This window comes from Myotis daubentonii, chromosome 6 (genome assembly GCF_963259705.1).
Source record: "Myotis daubentonii chromosome 6, mMyoDau2.1, whole genome shotgun sequence".
Lineage (NCBI taxonomy): Eukaryota > Metazoa > Chordata > Mammalia > Chiroptera > Vespertilionidae > Myotis > Myotis daubentonii.
The window spans coordinates 79,325,104-79,349,647 of NC_081845.1; positions in this window are offsets into that span (position 1 = coordinate 79,325,104).

The window sequence follows — 24,544 nt, forward strand, 5'->3', positions numbered from 1 at the left end:
AGTCACCAGTTACAAGGACCTTCTACCATTGTCCCCATAAGGTCCTCGTTAACATATACCTTATCAGAAAGAGAAGATGGAGCAGCAGAACATAGACTTTCTTAACACCTTTTTGGACGTGATTATGAATTTAGCTAAAAATAAAATATGAGATGCAAAGCTGACATTTTGATGGGAATAAGAAATAGGAAATCTAGAGCCAAAGGCACTGTCCAGACTGGCTTCCTCTCTAGAGAGGTTCTCGATAATCCTGGGAAAGTACAGGTTTATATGAGGCCCTGAGAAGATTGGTGAGATAAGGAGCCCCTTAAAGGGAAAGTAGAATCCTATATAATAAAAGCATAATATGCAAATAGACTAAATGACGAAACTACTGGTCGCTATGATGCACACTGACCACCAAGGGGAAGATACTCAGTGCAGGAGCTGCCCCCTGGTGATCAGTGTGCTCCCACAGGAGAGCACCACTCAGCCAGAAGCTGGGCTCATGGCTGGTAAGCACACCAGCGGTGGTGGGAGCCTCTCCTGCCTCCACTGCAGGCAGGCCGTAAGAATGAGGGGTCCTGGACTATGAGAGGGATGTCTGACTGCCAGCTTAGGCCCAAGCCCCAGGGGATCGGGCCTAAGCCAGCAGGCGGACATCCTCTGACAGGACTGTGAGAGGGCGCAGGCTGGCCTGAGGGACCCCCCTCCTCCAGTGCATGAATCTCGTGCACCAGGCCTCTAGTACTAATATAACCAATCTCACCACCCATTTATAATCCTAAACATGTGAGTACACTTACCTTACAAGAACTGGGCTAGGAAGTTCTGATAGTTAGAAAAATCCCTCTTGGTGGGTTGACAGATCTTGGGAGACTTAAAAGGCCCGAAAAATCTTCAATCCAGCTTTGCCATTATGGAGTCTTTGTTGAAAGCATTCTTAAAATAAAAAGTAATTAGTAAATAAATAAGTACCTTTGTTCCACACATTCCCACCTGGAATACCCGACCCTTACTCCCAGTCCTGAGAACCTGAACATCTTCTTTTGTTTGTTTAAATATTTCTATTAATATGTAGAGAGAGCGAGAGGACAACCAGCTAACAAGTAATGGATGGCTGTACTTGATGACTACCAAATGAAGTTTTAATGAATACCTTGAATATCTTCTAAAAAACTAAAGAACGACCAATGGTCTATTACTGACCTCATGCAGACTGAATGCAAGACATTATTTTAGAAAAGAAAACATGAAGGGAAAGGTCATGATGGCCAGAAAATAATCTCTTATTGTTCCTGATAGATTTCTTTGCAAGAAAATGATATTATTAGCCCACATTAGCGTAGTCACATCTGAGGTGTTCTACTCATAAAGTATATTGACCTGGTTTGCCATTAATAAAAGAGGATCATAGAATATATATGAAGATGGACAGGCCAGTAAACTGATGGATCTGTTTGTTTCCTCACCTTGTCTATAGTCCAGATGCATCAGGTAGGACTGTCACGGCCGAGTTGCTCAGTCATCAAACAGGAACCAAACAGTGTAGCTCTTGTGGTAGGACATGGTTTGTGGTGTTTTATTTTTTAACTAGAGGCCCGGTGCACAAATTCATGCACAAGTGGGGTCCGTTGGCCTGGCCTGCTGGATCAGGCCAAAACCACTCTCTGACATCCCCAGAGGGGTCCTGGATTGCAAGAGGACATAGGCAAAGCCAAGGGACCCCACTGGTGCACAATCAGGGCTTGTGAGGGACACGGGAGGTTGGCCAGTCAGGGAGGGCTGCGGGAGGGCTCCAGGGCATGTCCAGCCCATCTCTCTCAGTCCCAATCAGATAGACCCCAGCAGCAAGCTAATCTACCAGTTGGAGTGTCTGCCCCCTGGTGGTCAGTGCACATCATAGTGAGCTGTTGAGCGTCCTTAGCATATCATTAGCATATTGAGCTTTGATTGGTTGAACGGATGACCGGATGACTGAACACTTAGCACATTAGGCTTTTATTATATAGGATTAGTGAGAACACACAAGTATGAAAGAGGCCTTGTACATAAAATATTTGGGGCAGTGGTTCGATTTTATAAATCTGAGAAAAAAATTGGCTTACTAAGTGGATAAATAACCAGGGGGCAGATCCTGCACTGAGCATCTGTCCCCTGGTGGTCAGTGTGCATTATAGTGACCAGTTGTTCTGCCATTCGGTCAATTTGCATATTATGCTTTTATTATATAGGACTAGAGGCCCGGTGCACAAAAATTTGTGCACTCGTGGGGGAGGGGGGTCCCTCAGCCCGGCCTGTGCCCTCTCACAGTCTGGGACCCCTCAGGAGATAACGCCCTGCTGGCTTAGGCCTGCTCCTGGGTGGCAGAGGACAGGCCCAATCCCTAGGTGCAGCCCCTGGTCGGGCTCAGAGCAGGGCTGACTGGGGAGTTGGGGCACAGCCCCCTGTCATGCACAGAGCAAGGTGGATTGGGAGGTTGCGATGCTATGCTCAGTCACGCTCAGGGTAGGGCCAATTGGGGGGTTGGGGCACCGCCCCCTGTCACACTCAAGGCAGGGTCGATGGGGAGGTTGCAGTGCCACCCCCTGTCATGCACAGAGCAGGGCTCAAAAGGGGGGTTAGGGCTCCATACCCTGTCATGCACAGAGCAGGGTCGATCAGGGGGTTGGGGCGCCACCACTGTCACACTCAGGGCAGGGCCGATGGGGAGGTTATGGTTCTACCCCGTCACACACAGAACAGGGCCCGTGGAGGCGGGGGAGTGTTTGGGGCGCCGCACCCTGTCACAGACAGAGCAGGGCCGATCAGGGGGTTGGGGCGCTGCACCCTGTCACACACAGAGCCGCAGGGCGATTAGGGGGTTGGGGAGTTCCCCCCTATCAGGCACAGAGCACGGCTGATCAGGGGGTTGGGGCGCGTTACCCTGTCATGAACAGAGCAGGGCGGATAGGGAGGTTGTGGCCCCGCCCCCCGTCACATACAGAGCCACAGGGCGATCAGGGGGTTTGGGCGCTGCCCCCTGTCACGCTGATCCCGGTGCTGGAAGGCCTGGCAGCTCTGCTGATCCCAGTGCTGGGAGGCATATTACCCTTTTACTATATAGGATAGAGGCCTGGTGCACGGGTGGAGGCCGGCTGGTTTGCCCTGAAGGGTGTCCTGGATCAGGGTAGGGGTCCCCACTGGGGTGCCTGGCCTGCCTGGATGAGGGGATGATGGCTGTTTGCAGCTGGTCACACACCTTTCAGGGTGGGGGTCCCCACTGGGGTGCCTGGCCAGTCTGGCTGAGGGGCTGAGGGCTTTTTTCAGTCTGGTGGGTGACTGAAGCTCCCAACCTCTCCTTTTTTTCTTTTTTCTTTTTCATTCTGGGCCAGCTTTAGCTCTGGCTCCAGCTCTTAGGCCTCCGCTGCTGAAAGCAGGTATCTGGTTTGTTTGTGTTCTATAATCGAAACACTGTATCACCTCCAGCTCTGAGATCCCGGCCGACTGAAAGCGGGTTTCTGGGGTCTTGTTTAGCTTCTATATTTGTTACAATGTTTCAAACTGCAAGCTCAGAGGCCGGCAAGGCTGGCGGGGAATGTTGGAGTCCTCCGTCACTGAAGCAAGCAAGCCTCATGTTCGCTTCCAGCTGCCTGGCTGCCGGCCGCCATCTTGGCTGGCAGTTAATTTGCATATCGCCCTGATTAGCCAATGGGAAGGGTAGCGGTCGTACGCTAATTACCATGTTTCTTTTTTATTAGATAGGATTCTACTTTCCCTTTAAGGGGCTCCTTATCTCACCAATCTTCCCAGGGCTTCATATACACCTGTACTTTCCCAGGATTATCAAGAACCTCTCTAGAGAGGAAGCCAGTCTGGACAGTGCCTTTGGCTCTAGATTTCCTATTTCTTATTCCCATCAAAATGTCAGCTTTGCATCTCATATTTTATTTTTAGCTAAATTCATAGTCACATCCAAAGAGGTGTTAAGAAAGTCTATTTTCTGCTGCTCCATCTTCTCTTCCTGATAAAGTATATGTTAGCAATCTGGGAATACAAATTTTATGACCTGAGTTTGGGGACATTAGTAATGCCTGACACAGTGAGGATGGTGGTTGCCAACCCTTACCTGGTGCCTTTGTCTAAGGGACAATTTAGGCAAATTCAGACCAGACTGCACAGGAAGAAGTGCTCGCTTGGCATACGGCCAGCCCAACCTTCTCTGTGCCATGTGATCACAGGCTGGAAGTGCTTTCTTTAGCGTATCATTGCCTAACCTGTCTTTTGGTAGTCAGTGTACCTTATCAGCCAGTAATTGCAGGTACCTAAAACCCTCTATGCTTCACTACCTAGGCATAATGAGGTGGATTAAGGAATGGAGACCTGGCTCCTTACAAAGGCCCTTAAATGGATTAGAACGTGTTATTTTTCTGTGCAAACAGCTTAGGCCACTTTGAACACATTGTACCTATAATGCCGTGGACTTACCAGCTCTTTCATGCCTGACCTCAAAGCACGCTGCAAACCAGTGCTTTCTTCGTTTTATAAAGATGGAAAGGGTGGAGCACAACATAGTAAAATGGAAACTTGAGTTTACAGTTCTTTTAGGGGGGCCTTATAATGAGAATCGTTGCTTGCATAATGCAAGTTACCAACAAACAAACAAACAAATCAATAAAAGCTGTGCTGAGGGAAATGAGTTTTACCAAAAAAGGAATCATCTATATATTAGCTGTCTAGTTAAATCAAATTCATATAGTAACTCTTTACTATGCCATTGTTTTGGTCCATGTATATATAAGCCAGTCATTTCATTAAGTTTATTTTATTTTCTGTGCATTCACATAAGCTCATGTAAAGACAATTGCTGAGTCATGCGACCCAGGGAACAATGATTAAATTCCAACATATTAGAAAGTCATAAGTAGACAAAAGTCCAGAGACAGTTCAAAGGAAAATGTGTAGAGCAGAAGAGAGGCCCATTACTCACAATCACTTTTCCTAAGAAGCCTGATCATATATACTAGTATAGCCACTTCACAAGTATTTGTACTTACTATGTGCCAAGTGCTGTTTTAATCACTGAGAACAGAGCAGAGAGAGAAAAGAGAAAGTTCCTGTAGAACCGGAAAAAATGAAGGACCTGGTTACAACCTGGAAGACTCAAGTATTTAGGTCAGTATCAGAGGAGAGAGCAGCAAAGAGATGGAATAGGAGAGGCCAGTGAGGCAGGAGCAAAACCAGGACAGTGTAACATCACAGAATCAAAGAAAATAAAAGGCATGGAAAAGGAGGAATGTGAACTGATTTGAAAGCCTTTGAGGCCTGGCCAGTGTGGCTCAGTTGGTTGGGTGTCATCTTGGGCACTGAGGTGTTGCAGACTCAGTTTTGGGTCAGCCACATGCCTTGGTTAAGGGCTTGATTCCCAGTAGGCAGCCAATGGATGTTCCTCTTTCACATAGATTCATTCTCTCTCTCTCTCTCTCTCTCTCTCTCTTTCTCTCTCTCTCTCTCTCCCCCTCTCCCTCTCCCTCTCCCTCTCCCTCTCCCTTCTTCTTTCTCTAAAAATTCAATAAGAAAAAAATCTTGAAAGAAAGAAAGAAAGAAAGAAAGAAAGAAAGAAAGAAAGAAAGAAAGGGAGGAAGAAAGAAAGAAAGAAAGGAAGAAAGAAAGCCAAGCCTTTGAAAGGGAGTACACTGAAAAGAGAAGAGGCTATTTGATCTGGCAACATAGAAACAAACAGCCTCAATAATCAGCCAGACTCAATGGAGATGTAAATACAGAAGCCTCCTTTGTACAGCTTGAGAAGAAAATATGAGGTAAGGAAGTGGGTATGGTGACTACAGACACTTTGTTTCAGTAAATTTTGTAGTGAGTAAGGAGTAAAGAAATGAGAGACAGTTGGAGGAAGATGTAGGCGATGGAGAAATTTTTCAAATTAGAGATAAAATAGCAAGCTATTTGTTGATGGATAAGATACAGTAGAGTGGGAGAAATCAATGATGGCTGCTAGAAGGAAGGCCTTAAAAATGGAAGATTGGGTAGGGCCGTAAGCACAGGAATGGGATAAGCCTTTTATGGATGCAGACACCTTATTCATAGTAATAAAGAGGCAGTATTTGGGTACAGACATGGGCAGATTGGTAATTTCAAAAATAGAAAGATGTGGGACCTGTTGGTTTCTTTTAAAAAAATGTTTTCATCTAAGAATTGTGGTATAGCATTTTGGAGGACTGAAGAGAGGAAAGAATGGTATGAAAAGTATAAGCTCAGTTCTGTAATCTTTTACTTTTCTCTAGCAATATTCAGCTGCAGAAGCTTAGAATTAGGGGATTGGCTTCATCAGGATTTCAGCTTTGCCAGACAAAAATACTTATAAAAAGGAGAGATTTTTAAGATGCACATAGTATCTTACCAAGGTAAGGGAGTAAGTGAGAATCAGAAAACACATGTATAGGGAGAAAAAACAAATGTCAATAGATTGGATAGCTAAGTGTAAAGAATTGCTCTAGTTATAGAATAGGGTCCTGAAGATCAGACCTTGGAGGCAATGCAGTTACAGTGGTGGGTGTGCCCTAACCGGTTTGGCTCAGTGGATAGAGCGTCGGCCTGCGGACTGAAAGGTCCCAGGTTCGATTCCGGTCAAGGGCATGTACCTTGGTTGCGGGCACATCCCCAGTGGGAGGTGTGCAGGAGGCAGCTGATCGATGTTTCTCTCTCATCAATGTTTCTAACTCTCTATCCCTCTCCCTTCCTCTCTGTAAAAAATCAATAAAATATGTTTTTTTTAAAAAAAAAGAATAAGGTGGGTGACTAAGGAACCTAAGATATAGTAAGGAAAAGACTGATGGTAGCAAAAAGGCAAAAAAACAGAGTGCCAATGTGTGAACCTGAGTAGAATGTACAAATGGATCTTATAGAATATATGGGTGTTAATTACAGAATAATTTAAGCTGCTATAATAGAGACCACAAGCACAGTGGCCTCAATAAGATAAAAGTTTATTTTGTTTCTCTCATGATAAACCGGATATAGGCAAGAAGACCAAAGAAGTAGGTTGCTGTGCTGCCTGAGGTCATTCAGAGATCCAGGGACTCTACCTTTTTTTTCCAGCACCTGGAGGTAGCTCTCCTTTCTGTGATGAAAGCTGGCTCTTCACCATCATATCCAGGAGAAAGTTAAGGGCAAACTGCTTCCTCTTAAGGAAGTGAGCATATTACTTCTGCTTACACATAATTGACCATATCTTAGCATTATGGTAGCACAATAGTCTATGGTTGATCGGCCATGTGCCTAGCCAAAGGAAGAAGGAGGAGAAAGGACAATGGGGAACAATGAACATCTCTCCCACAAATACTAAAGTCACCAAGAATAATAGCAAAGTGGTAATGGATATATTCCCATGAAGTTCAAATTTTTATTTCATAGGAATTATGACTTAATTAATTCCTATACTTATTTATAAATCTCAGTTATTGAGTTTTTGCTGTACTATTAGCATTAAAAATAAAACAGCCAGGTAATTTTTACCAGCAAAAGTGAGTTTGTTTGGGAATAGCAGAGAATTGCAATTCAGGATAAGCATGTTATAGCAAAAAAAAAAAATGTAGATAGACAAGTCCAACAAACAAAGGAGAGGAAAATTATAGAGAAAAGGAAGGAGTTGGGAAAAGTTTCTTTGAACAAGAGTCCATTGGAGGGACGTGAGACTCCTGAGTAGCGATGGCTTCTCATTGGCTGAGTTGCGATGGTTCCCCTTGGCTGGGCAAAGGGAAAATCTTTCTTCTTGCTGCTGGGGTAGTAGAGTAATGACACTTCTTGTTGGGAATGCAAGGTAAGCCTCTTCCTCTTGGAGTGTTTAATTGATGGTATCAGTGCATGAGGTTCCTGTTATTTATTTTCACAGTATCAAGATATAAACAGGGAATACTTATAAGGTTCTAGCTCAAACTCCTTGTCAGAGGATCAAAACAAACAAACAATATTGCTAATGTTATAAAGGATTATAGACGCTATGTCAGAATAAGGTCCATAATAAAGAATGCATTCTCTCTGGGTCAGGTGATCACAGAGAGGGGGGTGAGAAAAAACTTCATAAAGAAGGTGTGGCAGGAAGAATATCAGTGTAGTGATCATCAGTGTAGTGATTGTCATGTGGCCTTATAGGGCTCTGCAGTGGACACAGTGCTTTCACATTCACTCTCTCATATGCTCCTCCAACCATTTTTTGTGGGGTGTTGGCCCAGTGGAATGATTTACATTTTACAGATAAGTAAACTGAGGTTCAGTCACTTGCTTAAAGGCTCAGTTAGTAAACAGCAAAGCTGCTGCTAAAGTCCAAACTAATGACTTACAAGAGCAGGAGTCTTTCCAAGATGTTATGCTTGGGGTTATGAAGAGCAGACTTAGACGAATAAGATGTGGAGAGGTGTGTGTGTGTGTAGATTTCAATCATAAAAAAATAATTTGAAAAGCAATTGTTTATGAACTGGAGAAATAGGTCAATGCACAGCAGACCACACAAGATGGAATTCCGAAGAAGAGAGGAAGCAAGCCAGCTATTGCATTATTGTTCTCATTATTGCCCCAATGGAGGCAACTTACAATTATATAAGGCATCTTGCTCCTGAGGCACAGTATACCAAAATAACTTAAAGTGACATTACACGGCTTAAGCATTCACTTCTTCCACCAACTTTGGCTCCCAAAAATATATAGCTATTTCCAGAAATCTAATTCAATCTCAAAAATAAAGATTTTCCATGTGGAGGATATTGCAAAAGGACTGGAAAAGCAATTTTGAAAAGAAGTTCCAAAAGTGTTGTTTTAAGCAGTGGCAGCAGCTTTAACTTTCCAAGACATCTACGTGGCAGCAGACAACGTCCACTTGGGAAGATCCCGGCATAGGTGAAAGTGCAACCATGTTAACTTACTGCCAGATTTTGGAAAGTGTACCATTTATCTCTCTATCACCTTTTGAAGGTTGTGTTACTCCTATTTACTAAGGCAAAGGGAAACAAGGAACAAACAGCATCCAGATTAAAAAATGTATTGGATCTCTAATGCATAAGAGTTGAGGCTGAATTCCACTTATTTCATTCAATAAGCTTTATTGCCTCCTCCCATGTGCCAAACACTCTAGCTCTGGGTAGAGAACACAGCCTTTTCTCTGCCTCTGCCTTGCTTTTTCTATTCTTCTTAGAAAAAAGTTTGCTGCTCTCATCAAGTTCACAGAATCAAATGGGCAGGGCGAATCCATCAGACACATAAACAAACTTGACTGATGACCCTCAGAGGGAAGAGCAGAGGGAAAGAGATTAATCAAAGAATTTATGTGCCTATATGCATAACCCAGGAACACAGACAGTAGTGTGGTGAAGGCCTGGGGAGGGAGTGGGAGTGGGGTCAATGGAGAAGAAAAGGGGACATCTGTAATACTTTCAACAATAAAAATAGATTTTAAAAAAAGAAAAGGTGCCAAAAATTCTATACTGTTAGTATGTGCAGAGGAAAACTTATCCTTGGGATAAATCAAGAAAAGAAGCTTAGGTGGAAACTTGAAAGGTGAATAATGTTCATCAGGCTTGTGGGAATTACTGGTGGTAGGGAAGCAGAAAATTGGGGCACAGTATCAGCAAAATGTGAAATTTGCTGATTACCAATGGCAGGTAGTTATCAAACTCACCCTCTAAAATATACTGCCTTCAGGACAGATAGTATCCAAACACCATCATTTTTAAAAATATGTTTTATTGATTTTTTATAGAGAGGAAGGGAGAGGGATAGAGAGTTAGAAACATCGATGAGAAAGAAACATCGATCAGCTGCCTCCTGCACACCCTCTTCTGGGATGTGCCCGCAACCAAGGTACATGCCCTTGACCGGAATCGAACCTGGGACCCTTCAGTCCGCAGGCTGATGCTCTATCCACTGAGCCAAACCGGTTAGGGCTAACAAACACCATAATTTTTATTTAAAGGCCTAAAAGCATTTGTGAATATTATCAAAATTCTATCATAAATTACAGTATTCACTGGAAATGGTCAAATATTGATCCAGGTTTCAGGAAGAGGAGAAAAATCATTCTGGAAAGTGAAATTAGCTAACTTCACCTCCATCTTTGGCACAATTTTGGAGCAATGAACACAACAAACACGAGTAAACTGAGCTTATAGAGAATAGTTCCTCCCCAACCTCCCTCAATGTCCTTGGTCAGTCCTGGCCCCAGAGTCCCTAGGGTAGGTGAGCACTATCAGACAAGAAAAACATGTGGCACATTTTCAAATACCTGGCTAAAATAAAATTTTAAAACACTACATTTTTCTTATTTTCTGAGGAGAGAGTAGAAGACCCTTAAAGTAAAGGCTTCGAATAGGTAGATTACAAGTAGATTAAACATTTTCCCCAGTGATTGTTAGTAATAGGAGAGGCCTTTACATGGTGAAACAATGCAGTTCAGGGCCCTTCCTATTTGGGATGTGGGGCATGTGAAATGGTAGGTAGAACACTCAAACTTCCTTTGTGCTAAATAATCCACCAAACTTTTATTGCTCTAAGCAAGGGGAAAAAATATCCCCAAACTAAAAACTACACAGAGCACACAAAAGCATCACAGATGAATCTCAGGAAGGAAAAATGCCCTAGGCTTGGCACTGCTAACTTTCTTCTTTTCAGCTGATCTGTTACCTATTGGTTAATGCATAACAGTAACAGTTGCTGTGACTATAAAAGAGAGAAGAGGGCACATGTATAAAAATATGATTCTCCACGCAATTTAGAAACATCAGTGTTCTCACACTTTCCTAAACTTCTCGATGGAAATCACTAAGTGTTGATTCATATCTAATGAAACCTGCAAAACTTGGTATCCAACTATACTTATGCTTTCCCTTGAGTAGTATCTCATCCGGAAATTGTAGAGAGTAACACACTTGAATTAACATGCTCTTTTTGGATTTAAAGTTCAACTTGGAAACAAAGGAACAGAATAGAGAGCCCCAAAATAAACCCATGCTTATATGGTCAATTAATTTATGACAAAGGAGGCAATAATATACAATGGGGAAAAACATTCTTTCCAATAAATGATGTTGGAGGAGAAAAAAAATGGAACCAGACTACTTTCTTATGCCATATATAAAAATAAAATTATAGATTAAAGACTTAAATATAAAACATGAAATCGTAGAACTCCTAGATGAAAACATACCCAGTAAACTTTTTGGCATTGGTCTTAGCAATATTTTTTGAATATATCTCCTCAGTCTAGGGCAACAAAAACAAATGTGACTATATCAAACAAATAAGCTTTTTGCACAGAAAAGGAAACTATCAAAAAAATGAAAGGCAATCTATTAAATGGGAGAAGATGTTTGCCAATGACATATCCGATGAGTTAATTTCCAAAATATCTATAAAAAACTCGTACAACTCAATATCAAAAAAAGAAAGAAAACATAAATAGACATTTCTCCAAAGAAGATATTCAATGGCCAACAAACACTCATCACTAGGAAATGCAAATCAAAACCAAAATGAGATATCACCTCACACCGTCAGAATGGCTATTATGAAAAAGACGACAAAAAACAAGTGTTCACAAGGATGTGCAGAAAAAGGAGTCCTCCAGCCACTATGGGAAACAGTATGAAGGTTTCTCCAAAAATTTAAAATAGAACTACCATACAGCAAAGCAATTCCACTTCTGGGTATTTTTCAAAGAAATTAAAAACACTAATTCAAAAAGATATGTGCACCACTATGTTCATTGCAGCAGTATTTACAATAGCTAAGATATGGAAGCAACCTAGGTGTTCATCAACATATATAATAGAATATAAAGAAGAATGAAATCTTGCCATCTATAACAAAATGGATCGACCCAGAGGGTATTATGCCAAGTGAAATACATCAAACAGAGAAAGGCAAATGTATGATTGTACTTATATTTATAATCTGGAAGACAAAGCAAAACAAAACAGAACAGATTTATAGATAGAATGAACGGATGGTTGCCAGAAGGAAGAGGCAGGGGTGAAAAAGGGTGAAGGGGATTAAAAGGCACACATTTCCAGTTCCAAAACAAATAAGTCATTGGGACATAATGTACAGTATAAGTAATATAGTCAATAACACCATAATAACTTTGTACGATACAGAAGGTTACTAGACTTTGTGATGAGCACTTTGTAAGGCATAGAGATGTCAAACTGTTATACACCTGAAACTAATATAATATTGCATTTCAACTGCACTTTAATAAATAAATAAACACATAAATACATAAAAGCATAGTCAATTTATAGGAAAAATTATATCATTAAAAAGGTGAAATTAAATAAGACTAAGATGCAGAGTGCTGCCTATCAGTACAAAAGTTGAAAGTACCAGTTTAGGAATCTACTCACTTCCAATGGAATGATGCTTCCTATGACTTTGAATCTGGATGCAGTGACACAGAGAACTAGGGACGATCCAGAAATCAATCTGAGTGTGACAGGGCAGCAGAGACAGAAACAGTGGCAGATCCACCTGAGGAGGCATGGGCATGGGCAGTGTTACCCATGGGCTCGTGGTATTGAAGCAGCAAGGCCAGTGGTGATATTTGGGCCCACCAATAAGGGCAGTGCAGGCAGTGGGATTTCCACCAGCTCTTTCATATCATGGTTTTAGCAATAATTCTCATCACCTGTCTTTCCTCAGCTGTGTTCACTTTCTAAGTCTCTTAGCCAGTCTTCCCTTCTAGTGTAAGAGCTACTCATTGTCCTCCCACTAAATATCTTTTCTGCTTACATTAGAGAAGAAAAGCTGGGGATTTACAAAATAAATACAAAGTTCTGAGTGACCCCCATCCTGATTAGCTGATTAGTGGACCAATCAACTCTATTTTATACTTCACAGGTGAACAGGCAACCTTTGCTCACCGTGAAAGTCAAACTATGCTGAAGAAACATGTTTGTAGCCAGATGTGAAAGTGGCCAGATAAGAAAGGTCAATAAAAGCAGTGTTGCATCACTCATTTGAATCAGAAACAAAGGGACTGTGCTCTCAAGCCATCCTCCACCAAGGCAGAATCCCAGGTAATATATCTTGAAAGCAATGTAATAGGAACAAAGGCACTGCAATATATATATATATATATATATATATATATATATACATATTTTTTATTTATAATAGGGTAATATGCAAATTGGTCAGAATGCTGTCACATAATGACAAGATAGCACGAGGGCGGGGCAGCGAGCTACCTGCGGTGGAGAGATACAGGAGGGTGGGGCAGCAGTATGTTAGGATTGAAGCTTCCTTTGGGGAAATTGAGCATCATAAAGTTGACTAGTTTAATCTCTTGTGCTCAGAAGGAAGAAACTAGGAAGCAAGGAGCACACACACACACACACACACACACACACACACACACAGGACCAGCCAAGCAGGGGGGATGTCGAATATTTTCAGAGTTTTTTGGTTCATGTTTATTCTCTAACAGGTGAGGATTTTAATGGGCATTTAATCATTTGCTGTGGACTTCAAGTAATTTAATTGATGTGGGAGAGCGACAGAGATCCTAGTGACATCTCCATAGACAGATGACAGATAAATTTTAGATAGATAGATGATAGATAGATAATAGATAGATCCACTTGGCTAACTTTCATCAGGAATGCCCTCTGAGATTCTGAGTCAGAGCTTCAACCTGGAAACTGAGCCTCACTTTAGAATTTTATTCCATACTGTTCTGCATGGTGCCAGAGTCATTTTATGATGGGTGCCTGTATATTGGTTTATCATTACAATTCCAAAATGCCTTCGAGCTCCTTTAGCTCATATGAAAATCGGAGAGATGGAGTTTATCCAAAAGAATATAGCTAGTGACTGGTGGAGTCGGAATATTTTTCTTTGCCCACATAAAACTTCTTTTCAACAAAATTAAGTTTCCCCTTTATTTAGGAACTATACTGAACCAAAGTACTAGGCACACAGTGTTTGGGAAGACTCAATTGTATTGTTGACTTCTCTTGATGGCCTCTCTGCTCCAACCACTTTCCATGTTAGTATTTGGCAGACCTTTAGCTGGCTCTTTTACTCTGATAATACCACTGTAATGTGAGTCCTTGAATGCAGATATCACACCTTCACTTTTACACCTACAGTGTCAAATGCATCTTAGGCACTGAATAAAGGAGCATGAATGAACATCAAATGCTCTATGACTTGATGCAAACTTAATGCACATTACTTGTCATGCCCAATGTGTTAATAATATTATTAATTAATATCTATTTGTATAACAGTGGTGAAACCAAAGAATATGTTTAGCACTAAATATATGTGAACATCTTGAGGGAAGAGACCACACCTTTATTAGTCTTTGTTTCTTCTCCGGCACCTAATACACTGCCCAGTGCCCAATATGTGTCTGTTCAATGGATGACTACATGAAGAGTTACTTCTCAAGTAAGTTCCTGGCAACCTGGTGGCCCCAGTTCATCTCTTACGTTAGAGGAGTACCAGGGGTGTCTCATGTTGGTCCTACTTTACATCCTTGGCAAGAAAATGGTAGAATTTTTGGGAGGCCACATACCCTGTTCTTATAGCACCATGGGCTTTGGCTTCTGCACCTCTTTATGTGTTCAAGGGTTTGAGAATCACCTTTTAATGCTTATAAGAGAGCGTCTTGCTTAGTGATAATATTCCTGCTATAAATCATTGGAGTAGAGGATATTAAACAGGAATGTTACTTCCACAAAGATGTGTGCTGTTGTGCTCCTGAGAGTTCAAAGGGGAAGGTGAAATCATTTAAATTTCATTTATCCACTCACACATTTATTGAGCACCCACTATGTGCCAGGTGAGTGAAGATGATACAGAGATGAGTACTAAATTGGTTTTGCTGTCAAGGAGCGCATAGTCAGATGGGGAAGACAGGCATATAAATAGGTAAGGTGATATAATGCTAAAATTTCTTGCATAGAGTTATGAACAAAGCACTTTTTGTCAATTTCACCAGTTCAATCTTCCTCCCAAAGCCTCTCAGCGTTTCCTACAGAGGGAATCACTCAGCAGGGCTCTGAATTTCTAAATATTCTGAATTCTAATTGGCCTTCAGCAATTGAAAGTTAACACTATGTTGGTGCTCAGGAAATAAACTTCTCCAAATTGATCTATGCTTCAGAGAGTAAAAAAAAAAAAAACACCAATAACAACAACTATTTTCCAGAAACCTGTATCTCCTCTTGGGGGGAAGCAGCAAGCAAGCACACAAATCCCTTTAAAACAAATGTGTCAGAAGCAGGACTCAATAAAGCATGGATGTAACATGAAACAAGTCACATAATGGGGCTGATTGTGCTGTTGGGCACAGGTTTTGAAATCCTTCCTCCAGCTCTTGCTGTGGCCCCAGGTTAAAAATCTGCAATGTGTTAAGCAACAGTAACCTTTAAGGTAAGAGGGTCAACTTACTCAATATGGTTTTACTCGGGAGCAGAAACTGGGACGAACCAAATGTCAAGTGCCTGCTACCAAACACAAACCACTCTCCCATACACTGCATAATAGAAACGTTGCTTTTCCCCTTAGAAATAAATAAACCTTATTTCAACACCTAAATTCTCAGGAATCTAAGTAATGCCGTTAGCTTCACAATTTTTTTTGAATGCATATGGTTGAGCATTAATGCCTTTATAACATATTTTCACTCTATTTAAGAATTTCTAAACATTTAAGTGCATTTACTAAATTTCTCAGCCTGCCTTGAGATGAGACATGTTCAAGATAATTTTTTCAGAATGTGTAATAATCTAGATAGAATGTACACTGGGGGAATCGGCCCCCCAATTCCTTTTAAAAATGGAAACAACCTTGAAAAATTGAAATATCAGATGGTTTACTTACTGATTACAAGGTCATGATTTTTGGGCTCATTTATTTACTTGCTACCAATATTGAAATCCACATCATTTCAAAATATTGGAATGTACTGCTGCCAGTTGAAGATTGACTCAAAGCAATACTTTTTTTTTCAAATTAGACATTGTATTTGGATCTTTGCTAAGTCCTCATTTTTGAATAAGTAAAAGGACTAAATAAGCTTGCACATGATTATTGGATAAAAACAAGGTCTTTAAATTTATTATGTATTGTTTCTGGTGTACAATTTCATGATTAGACGATCATATACTTTACATAGTGTCCTTGATATTTCCAACACCTCAGCTGACACCATACAAAGTTATGACAATACTATTGACTATATTTCCTATGCTTTCCTTACTTCCCTGTGACTATTTTGTAATTACCCATTTGTGCTTCTTAGTCCTTCACCTCTTTAACCCAGTGCTCCAACTCTCCTCCCCTGGCAACCACTAGTTCTCTCTATATATCTATGAGTCTGTATCAATTTTGTTTTAAACAAGGTCTTGTTACTTGATGACAACTCATTATCTCAGTCTCACTCTCTGCATTTGGAGCAGACAAGGCAAGAGAAGCCAGCATTGGGACTCTCAGACACTTGCTCCAATCATTGCACTTTTTTTTACCCTAGTGGGTATCATGCCCTGTGTCTTGAAGAAAGAGCAATCAAAAGAAATTGGTTCTGAAAGATATTCGATTCCCCTAGATATTTCGCAGCTATTCAGCCAGTGCATTTGGGGGGATAAAAATGCCATGTTCTTTATTGTTCCTTTAGTCCTTACATTTCTCCCTCTCTGGTTAATCTGTACATTTCCTCTAGCCTGTTTTTAAAGTATCATGTTAAAACAGAGAAAAAATTGCAAAAGCTGAAGGTAATGATCTTTGGAAGTTTTTGACAAGTTATATCATGGGAGATGGGCCAAAATGTCAGTTTGGGGAAACTGTAAGACATTGAAATCTAATCTTTCTCTCTCAGCCTGGAGAAGAGAGGAATTGTGGCCAGCCATACAATTGTAAGGTTCATGCAGTACTCTAGACTGAGCAGAAAGGGCTGGAACTCGGTCAAAGTTCAAGTAGAAAACTGCATGCAAGAGGCTTTATCATGGTGCCCATTATAATAATGGAGATGGATGGATGGATGGATGGATGATAGATAGATAGATAGATAGATAGATAGATAGATAGATAGATAGATATAGCAGGCTAGCTTAAAATGTGTCTAATACTGTTTTAAATCCATACTAGTTTAACACAGTACTCACAATAAGATTATGAGGCAAGTAATACTTAAGATCAACCATAGAGATTATAAAGATTAACTGTAGAAATGAGGGAAAAACCAAAGATGGAATCAAAGCTCCAAGCCTGTATGCCGGGGAGAATGAGGTTGTTAGGTCTAAAATAATTTTTGAATCTCTTTTTAGAGGAAGTGGGGATTGCTCAGTTAAAAAAAATATAGACTCTATGAACCACCTTTCTTTGTCATATCACATAATAAAACCTTACCAATTTGCCCTAATTAAGGATAAATTATGTGTTGTGAGGCAATTCTCAATTAAAGAGAAACCCCTATAAAGAAGGGCACTTTGAAGAAAATATAATTGAATTAATCCAAGTTCATAAAGTAAAACAACTGAATACCTCTTTATTACTAGAAGGAAGCATTATCTGTATTAAGGGTTTTTTTTAAAATTACTGATGAATATATACGGTAAAATTTGTGTGCTGCCTGGCCGGCATGGCTCAGTGGTTGAGCATCAACCTATGAACCGGGAGGTTATGGTTGAATTCCCATTCAGGGCACATGCCCGGGTTATGGGCTCTATCCCTAGTGTGGGCCGTGCAGAAGGCAGCTGATCAATGATTATCTCTCATCATTGATCTCTCTCTCTCTCTCTCTCTCTCACTCTCTCTCTTTCTTCTGAAATCAATAAAATATATATTTTTAAAAATCAGTGTGTTCACAGTTTAAATGCAAATATGCCAATTAAAAAGTTTCCTATTGAATTAGCTTAATTTTTGCTTTCATTTTTTTAAATTTATTTTCCCTTTATTGATTAAGATATTACAAATGTGTCCTTATTGCCCCAATGGGTGGAATCCCGCCCTCACCCTCACCCCCTGTTGTCCACATCCATCGCTTATGCTTATATACATGCATACAAGTCCTTTGGTTGACCTCTTTATTTATTCCATTGTTTTCTTGATAAAAAAATACTGCTGACAGGTCCGTAAGAGCCTTACAAAATTTTCTCAGAACAAAATAATATCCAAGTCTTCAGAAGGTGACCCATAAAGAAATTCTATTTTGTTTGATTACAGTATAGTCTCTACTATTAATATTTCTATAAACTGAGTAAAAGTTTTCTTGACCCCTTTTCTATATAAGGATTCCTTTATAGAAAGAGCTCTTTTTTACGTTATGCCTAGTGCAAGTGGAATGCAAGAGTAGAATTGCAACATTTCAAATCTATTCTGTTATTTTTGTCATTTTAAAGTACAAAATTTTATTTAAGCTCTGTTATTTCCCAACTCATTAATGCTTCACTCTTTTTCCACCATGTGGCCTACATTCCTGCACTTACATTGTTCTAGTTACCAAGGAGTAAAAGGATAATGCTTTGCATGGATAATCTCAATCTGCATAGTAATTTTATGAGACGGTAATTTTGTTATGTTCATCTTAGAGAAGGAAAATTGAGGCATAGAGAGGAGAGAAAATTTGCTAAAGTTGTGCAGGTAATAGAGTCAGGTATTAAATCCTATGATCTTAACCACTTTGCTATAGAACCTCCTGCTCTGTGTAGCCATGGAACACTCAATGGTACACTGGAGTTGACTTAATAGTAACTGTCAAGATTAGATTGTGTACATCTCGTTGGTTGCTTGAAACTGGCTATGGTGAAAGTATTTACAATATGGAAATTAGCAACACTATCAACCAAGGCTTTTTTTTTTTTTTCTGTGGGGGGCTGGTTGTTAAGTATTTATCACCATGATAGTGAGCACCATCTTCCGGAATCCATGGAAGTTCTGGAACTAAGAAACTCCAGTCCTGTGCTGATGAACAAGAACATCCTAGCAAATGATAATATGCTATTGAATTAATCCGTTGCTGCTTATTATGTTGAATAGAAGTAAGCTAGCCCAGTGTGTATCACACAGATGAGAGAACTATTTAACTCACAGGCTCTATGTGGTTTAGCCTCTATGTTGACATGACGCTTGTCTAGATGAAAGGAGTGACTACTGTCATTAGGCAGGATTTTTGCACCACCTCACATCCTCTCAGACTCACCTTTGCATTCAGTCCTAACAAGTCAACGGTTTTGCACAAACTTCTAGATGCACTCTGACAGTGAGTGCCTGAATCTCACAGAAACAATGTGACACTCATTACTGTCCCAGGGTTCCTGGGACCCCCACCTTGGGCCCTGCTTGGTATTTGCACAGGCACAGTTCTACGCTATAGGGCATTCAAAGTTGGGGTAACTGTCCACCAACAGAGCATGGCAGGTAATGAATGCGGTTTCTTATTGAACCTGGCTGATACATGTGACATGCCTTCTATATGACTTCTGAGAAGGTCCCAGGACAATGAGCACCAGACATCCACAGCATTGGTCAACTCAACAATGCATCCTTATACTAGCTTTCCTTTCTTCCCTCATTCCACCCTTCCTCTGTATTTCAGTCCTATTCCGTGGCATCACCCTACACATTAGCCTTTGCCTCTGACTTCACTTTGGGGGCTAGAACTTCCCTCTTTGAGAACCTCCCACAGCCCAGGCAAGCAGGCCTACATTTGCACCAAGAAAAAAATGTAGAATTCTTTTCTCTCCAAGAATTTGGACATATATGGCGTTCTTAACAAGTGTTGGCCCTCTCAAGGAACTTAACAAATTCTAGCAAGAAAAATGACGATTAAGCAAATATTTATTTATTTATTTATTTATTTATTTATTTATTTATTTATTTATTTATTTTAGAGAGAGGGGGAGGGAGAGGGATAGAGAAATAGAAACATCAATGAGAGAGGAACATCATTGATCGGTTGCCTCCTGCATGCCCCACACTGGGGATCAAGCCCACAACCTGAGCATGTACCCTAACCAGGAATCAAACTGGCAACCTCTTAGTTCCTGGGTCGACACTTAACTGCTGAGCCACACTGGCAGGGCTAAGTATTTATTTTTTTCTATAATAAGTGTTACAAAGGAGACCAGTTAATTTATTTCCGTTAATTGGGGAGTACATAATAGACAACACTTCGCTTTCTTAGTGGTCCCTGAAATGCTCCTTTGTAGAAGGTGGGCTCCTGGCATCCCTTGCCTAAGGCAATAAATTATCAGCATTAGAAATCATAATCACCATACTGGGGTGGCACAGGTCATCCCTTAAAAAAATCCAATCAGAAATCACAACAGCCCATCCAAGAAAAAAAAAAAGCAATCCTTTCATAAAAGAGAAACAAACCTTACTACTCAGATAAATTTCCCCGTGGAAAATACAAATCCCCAATTACTGCCCAACATGTGCAAGATATAAAGCCTCAGTTGGAGCTGAGGATCTGCACGATATTTAACAAATTACCAGCATCACAGCATGTTGGATGGAGACTCAGGATCAGACCAGACAGGGGGAAAAAGAAGAAAAGCCCCATAGTGGTTGCTTTCAAAATCCTGCATGAAGCTAAGTAACTTTTTGAAAATCTCCATTTTCTTCCCAGATTTTCCCCATTGACAGACTCCAAGGACCCAGCTGATGATGGAGTTGAAATAGAATGAATCTAATTATCTTGGATGTCTGGTTTTAAGTTTTAACCTTCCTTGATTCCTTTCTGGGGCTTTTTTTTTCAATGATAAAGGCATTTAGAAGACTAGAATAAGAAAAAAATGAAAAATATTGATCTTCTAAACTCTCATATTGGTTTCAGTCACCACTATTTGGGGTAACAGAGAACAATGATGCTACAATTTGAGTATATCTTGGTGTTGCAATGTAAAAAGTCTCCATTCCGCACATAAATTTAGTCCCTGCCTTAATTAATTATGTCAACAAACATTATTGAGTACCTAAAATTACCAGGCACAGTGTGAGGCTTCTGGAATATAACTGTCAACACTCATTTTTTCAATGTCCACCACTTTCAAGTCACAATAAATGGTACATCAATACTGACTGTAAAATTTGGTCTTGAATCTGACCTATTTTTCACAGGCACATGAGCTTGAACATGTATTTGCAACCAGTGTCTCAGAAAGAATTTTCAACAGAAGAAATCACAGCTCCACAGACTGTTAGAATTGTATTGGGCCTCAGAAAATAATCTAATTCACTTGCCTACTTCACAAGTGAGGGAAAAAATTCCTAGAGAGATGAAGTGACTTGCTCAAATATATGTAACAATTAACGAGAGGTTCACTATTGATACATTCTGGTTCTTCTAAAATCATCCAAAGCTATTCTTTCCCTCACCCCCCATTTAATTCATTCACCAAATGTTGGGGGATGAAATGATGAACAAAACAGAAAAGGTTGCTGTTTACCTTTGAGACTTTAAAACCCAGTTCTTGAGACATATATAAGTAAAATAGTCTCCCAAGTAAACATAAATAAATAAATGCATATATACATATTCCTTTGTGATTTTTGCTTCATTAATTATGTGAAAGCTATATCTGATTTATGTGGGAAACCTGAAAATGCTTCTCTAAAAAAGTAAGCAGAGGGGCATGGCCAGGTAGCTCACTTGGTTAGAGTGTCATCCCAATACACTAAGGCTAGGGGTTTCAATCCCTGGTCAGGACACATACAAGTCACAACCAAGGAATGTATAAATAAGTGGAATAACACATTGATCTCTGTCTCTCTCTCAAATCAATAAGTTAAAAAATGAAATAAAGAACTGAGCAGAAAATTGAAGGGTGTGGAACATTAACTAAGGAAAGGGGGGCAGAGGCAGATAGAAAAATAGGAGAGGCTTGGAGAATGTATTCCTTTCCTAAGGCTGCTGTAAAAAAATTACCACAAACTTGGTGGCTTGAAACAACAGAAATTTATTCTCAGAGTTCTAGAGGCCAGAAGTCCAAAATCAAGGTGTCAGCATAATAGAGCCCTAGTTGGAGGCTCAGACAATGAGCCATTTCTATGCCTGTATGAGTCAGCTTGGGCTGCCATAACAAAATACACAGACGGGGTGTCCTTATCAACAGTGGCCTTTCTTACAATCTGGAGCCTGGAAGTCCAAGATCAAGATGCCAGCAGGGCTGATTTCCATTAAGGCTGCTCTTCCTGGTTTGTAGACAGCCACCTTCTAGCTGTATCACTACATGACCTCTTTGTATAAATGTTGAGAGAGAGAGAGAGAGTCTTATCAAATTAGAGCCCTGCCTTAATCATCTCATTTAGCCTTAATTACCTTCTTAAGGCTCTCTTTCCCAATACAGTCACATTAGGGATTCAGACTACAATGTATTAATTGGTGGACACATTTAATTCATAGCAATACTTCTCTACTGGTTTCTGGTAGTTGCTCATGATTCTTGGCATCCTGCATCCCTTAGTTTGTGGCAGCATAACTTCAATCTCTGCTTCTGTCATCTCATGTCATTCTCCCTGTGTCTCTTGTTTAAACTTCCTTCTTCTTCTAAGGACACCAGTCATTGGATTTAGGGCCCATTCTAATTTGTTTTGACCTCAGCCTCACTTGATTACATTTTCAAAAACCCTATTTCTAGATAAAGTCTCATTCACGTGTTTTGATCTCACCATGAGAGAAATGTGCAGACCCTGAAGTAAATTAACACCAGAAATAACATGGCTGAATTAGTGTGTCAAATGGGGCATTCTGGCTTCATGTAGAAGCAAAAGGATCTACAAGAAGAACCGTAGGAGGCAAATGAAGTGACCTTGAAGAGTAAGGATGGTAGAGTGAGAGACAAAGGTTCTGGGGGATGGAATTGACCTTGCGGTGGAGAAGAAATGGATAGCACAGAAGCTCCAAACTTACAACTCATAGGAGACTGCTGTGTTCTTTGTCCTTTGTATGATTTTTTTTTTTGACCCACAGTCCCTGATGTGAAAATTCAGGTTTAAGAAACATGGAATTTTTCTCACTATTACTATTAGGCTTCTGCTGACTTTCATGGAGAGTTTAAGTTATCTCAAGGTGGTATTGACTAACAAAAATTGAATATATGCCACTTTTAGAAAATAAAGATTTTTTAGAGGTTATAGTTATAGGATTTGATGATTAATACTCAGAGCATGGCCTGTATTTCCTCAGAAATCTAAAATAACTATATAAATGATCTATTTGATTCCCTTTTATCTGCCTGATTGCCCCCAATAACAAATCACTGAGTTACTTCATTAAGTATTACCTTGATCTATTAATTAACGTGATTGAATAAAAGGAATTGGAAATGGCTAATCTTTTTATTTCAACAATTAATAGCATTCTGTATACTTCTTGATAAAAGAGTACCTTTGCTCGGTTTTTCTTTAACATACAGTGGAGACAATAAGTCAGATAGGTATCTCAGACTATTCAAAACCATTCAGGTTTACAGTATGAAAGATATATTGCAGCATCCCAGAAATGCAAGCATTTTACTGTGTAATATTCTCATGTCTCTCCTTTTCCCATTTCAACTAGTTAGGTAAATGAAATTCTATAAATGTGGACTAGGAAGGAAAAAATCTATTAAATAAAAGAAGTACATAAGTTAATGGTAATGTATTGGATATGCAATTTAAATTGGAAAACCAACTTAAATGCAAAGCAATTACTGACACTTTTAATATTATCCAGACTAATAAAGCAGCAATTAGATCTCATTATATAGCTATAAAATTGGTTTGTAATAGATTGATTGCACCAAATGTTCCCACTGATTTTTGATGGCCTTATGGACAAGAGTACTTTTATTTTGTCTTAAGGAAAAAAATTCTAACAGTTATAATCTATTTGAGCTCTTTCTTTTATGTGTGCATCAAAGATAAGGCAAACAAACAAACACAAAGGAAATAGAAAAAAGAAAGATACAAACACTCCGTATACCCAAGTATATTTATTTTCCCCAAGAGATCATCAGTTGTTTCAGAATCTTCTTGCCAGCAGTTTCTAGAACTCTTATGGCAGACTGTTCATTTGTTTATACTCAAGGTAAGTGTATGAAGATGCTATGCTAAAGAGATTTTTTGGGGGTCTAAATTATACTAGTATAATCAAATAACTTACTGAATTAGTGATCTCAAATTCCTATTATCATAATTATATACATATAGTATATAAATATATGTGCATATGTATATATGTATATATATATGCATATATATAATAAAAGCATAATATGCTAATTAGACTGGACAGCTGAATGACCTTCCAGACGTCCTTCTGGACGACCTTCCCAGATGAAGCCGGGTCTGCGATGGGCCAAGGCAGCGAATTTCGTGCATCGGACCTCTAATATATATATACATATATATTTATCTATAATTCTAAAGAACAAAATACCCCCACCTGTCTACACTCTCCCCTCTCAATCTTCCTGGCTCTGCTCCCCTACAGAATCACCAAATGTGGGGAAGCTAATCAATTAGTTATTGAGAGAGAGAAAAAATGTGGCCCATGACTATTGAATGACTACAATAGAATTCCAAAGGCCCC